This window comes from Amyelois transitella, chromosome 17 (genome assembly GCF_032362555.1).
Source record: "Amyelois transitella isolate CPQ chromosome 17, ilAmyTran1.1, whole genome shotgun sequence".
NCBI lineage: Eukaryota > Metazoa > Arthropoda > Insecta > Lepidoptera > Pyralidae > Amyelois > Amyelois transitella.
The window spans coordinates 3493625-3497286 of NC_083520.1; the positions used below are offsets into that span (position 1 = coordinate 3493625).

Here is a 3662-nt window from a genome sequence, read left to right on the forward strand (position 1 = left end):
AAAGTCAATTTCTTCGCGATTGATGTTGTTGTGTGATTGGATGTTGTGGCGTGTGGCGTAGAGTTGTCGCCACAAGTTATTCAGTAATTTGTATAGTCCTACTACTATTATAAAGGCGAAAGTTTGTATGGATGTTTGTTACTCTTTCACGCAAAAACTACTGAACCGATTACCAAAAAATGGTATGTAGGTAGCTGAAGACCCAGAATAACACATAGGCTACTTTTTATCCCAGAGTTCCCGCGGGATTGATAGGGTTTCCATGCGGACGAAGTCGCGGGCGGCCTCTAGTAGTTTATAAAATTCTACTTGTATACCAAATATAATTTAAGTCCGTTCAGTAGATTTTGCGTAAAAGAGTAACAAATAAGTATGCGTCCACAAATTCTTGTAAACTTACGCATTGATAATAGACGTGATTATTTGTATATTTGTATGTATAAAACATTTCAACGGCAGTTAATATTACTTTACACTTTGTTGTGATACTTATAAATAAACACCATCATATCATTTAAGTACCAATTCTCCTTTATATCAAAATATGATTTGATACAACCCTTTAATTAAGCTTGTGTAATTAATCAATTAATTGTAAGACGCGGTATGTTCGACATTAATTACCGTAGCGAAAACTAATACGTATTGAGGTAAAGCCACGTAGTTGATTATCTTGTGTAAATTCAATGTAACTAGTTACTAGTAACAATTAAGTAAGATTATTTATATAACTTAATTGTAATATAGAGCTAAAAATCTTTAGATTCGTGTCAAGTACATATTTTCATCAACAATTCGTTGTTTGTTAAAACTAATGAAGAAGAATGTTATTATTAATATTTATAAGTTAAATAAAAATTTTACATATAAAAATTTACTTTCGTACTTGCTTTCTAAAGCAACAAACTTAAATTTACATTCACGATGTCGCGGACACCTAGTGCTTATAAAAAAAGGTAGCGAAATTTATTTTCCTTATTTTGCATGGTCTAATTAATCTTTCAATATACATATACTCAAACATTTGACGAGAATCTGCAAATTTTGTGAATAAACATCGCAAAAATATGACTTGCTTCATAAATGTACATTAAAGCAAGAAAATGTTATCGCACAAACAAATCATATATTTTATCCGAGAAAAAGTTTGAGTTTAGAGGTAAATAAAATGGTTTAAACTTTATTGTACAAAATTTAATTCGAAATAGGCGGATTTAATTCTTTCAGCATAATCTAACAGAGAACGATTAATTAGATATTCTATCTAAGTAGGTAACATATAACTTTAGGAATTGATACATACATACATACATACATAAAATCACGCCTCTTTCCCGGAGGGGTAGGCAGAGACTACCTCTTTCCACTTGCCACGATCTCTGCATACTTCTTTCGCTTCGTCCACATTCATAACTCTCTTCATACAAGCTCGGCGGTTTCGGGTACTTTTGACCTGACCCTTTACCAGGACGTCCTTAATTTGATCAAGATACGTTCGTCTAGGTCTTCCCACTCCGACCTTTCCCTCCACACTCTCCTTGTATATCTGCTTAGTCAACCTGCTTTCATTCATCCTCTCCACATGACCGAACCATCTTAACATACCCTTTTCTATTCCTGTAACTACATCTTCTTTCACATCACAACATTCCCTTATCACGCTGTTCCTTATCCTGTCACTCAATTTCACACCCATCATACTCCTTAACGCTCTCATTTCCACTGCATTTATTCTGCTTTCATGCTTCTTTTGCCATACCCAACTTTCACTCCCATACATTAATGTCGGGACCAACACGCCCCTGTGCACAGCCAGTCGAGCCTTTTTGGATAGTTTCTGACTGCTCATAAAGGCATGCAAAGCTCCATTCACCATGTTCCCCGCGTTCACTCTCCTTTCAATATCACTATCATACTTGCCATCTTAGGAATTGATTTTCGTTATAAGTATTATACAACGAGATAAACAAATAAACCAGTATGTAATGTATACAAGATTTATCCAGGATCAATCATAAAATCAATATTTTTAATTAAAATCTTACAAAATCACATAGCATTTTATATTGTATTGTCATTGAATACGCTAGGTCTCTGCGGATAGCTTCTCGGATTATTTCGAAACTTTCTATATTCATTCTCATTTATGTACCAAAAAGGTTGTTGGTCTAAAGGCATATTATCAAGTCTTTGAGCATAGGTCACATCTCCTTTTAATTGTGGTGCGACAAACGATTCCGCCTGTCTATATCTTCTGATGACCTGCGGGTAGCCGATTGGTCGGGTTCCAGCGTAGAAAGGCCTCTGAGAAAAGCATGGCGCTATAGCTAGTAGTAGTAGTAATATTGTTGTCGGTGTCATATTTCGTCTGAAAAAAAAAACAATAAAATAAAGATTTACATCGAAACTGATGCACTAATATCTATAGACATATTTTGTAGTAAAACTGTAACAGATAGGTATATCTAGAGGACCCGGAACTTTAGAATAGGACCACTACATCTGTTTCGACTAAGGCGACTAAGGGAAAGGCTTATAAACTTAGGATTCTTCTTTTAGGCAGTGAGCTAGCAACAAGCCACTATTTGAATCTCTATTCCATAATTAAGCCATACAACTAAACTTAGCCTTTTTGTTTTTGGAGAATCTGCCACGTAAGAGATAAGACGTGATTTTATGTATGTATGGTACCTCGTTTTGCACGTTGGAGTAAAATATCTACAGTTAAAACACTGATCTCCGTGTCTCAGTTTGAGGTTTTCAAAACCGCATGCGTCCTTTAAGCATCTTTTTAACACAATTAAAACAATTGCAAAAAGGTATGAAAAGAATTTGTATTTTCTTCTTTTTTCTCTGCTTACTTATTTCTTACTCACTATATCCAACTTTTTTGGAAACTCGTCACATTATATTACAACTTCTTTCAACGCGCAAATGAATGCAGTCGAAAACGTCTTCCTCACGACAACATATAATTATTAACTACGTCTTTATCCCTTACTGGTAGACAAAATCAATATTCAATATTTAGAAGTCTTAAAGACCACTTTAAACAACAGTACAGATAAAGTAAACTAAATTTTCCAAAAAAATCTTACCTCTATATGAAAAGTTTAGACACAAAGTAGGTACAAGTGCGCACTCGAATATCTGAATTCACAATGGCGTTACTACAAAATGTTTTATTATTTATATAACAGATTTAACTTAGCGCCCTCACGATTGCGCCTGCTCATCGGTTTATCGTGTGACACAGAGCTAACAAGTTGCAGAGATCCGTATTTATTTTATTCATTACGATTATGGTGTGGGCCCGACTTCCCCGTTTTTACTTACTTTCCGTTTCTAGGTTTGTTTTAGGTTAATATTTCGGTTTATTTTAAGTGATGACTACTCACTGAAATTTTATTTATAAACGCGTCTATGTACATCTCACCAGAGGAGGCAGACACTGAATCTTTCCACTTCCACAATTTTTGAATTCTTCTTTTACTACGTACACATTCTAAATCATTTCATAATCTTGACTTCGGCATTTGACAGGGATTTATTATGAACTACACTACACATCATAAGAAAAAAAATTAATCTACAACCTCAAAGCTTATATCTAAACTAAAAAAAAAATATTGGCTAAGTTCCTTATTCCATGGATCTTCACA

The 3662-nt window shown here is 34.4% G+C and overlaps 1 long non-coding RNA gene across 1 annotated transcript; it reads right to left on the bottom strand.

The window, feature by feature from the left end:
• Positions 1-1981: 1981 nt before the first annotated feature.
• On the bottom strand, positions 1982-3228 carry LOC132902722 (uncharacterized). Its single transcript, XR_009657222.1, has 2 exons — positions 3099-3228; positions 1982-2368 (listed from the first exon to the last, which is right to left on the bottom strand). It is a non-coding gene; the product is annotated as an uncharacterized LOC132902722 (long non-coding RNA).
• Between the last annotated feature and the right edge of the window lie 434 nt (positions 3229-3662).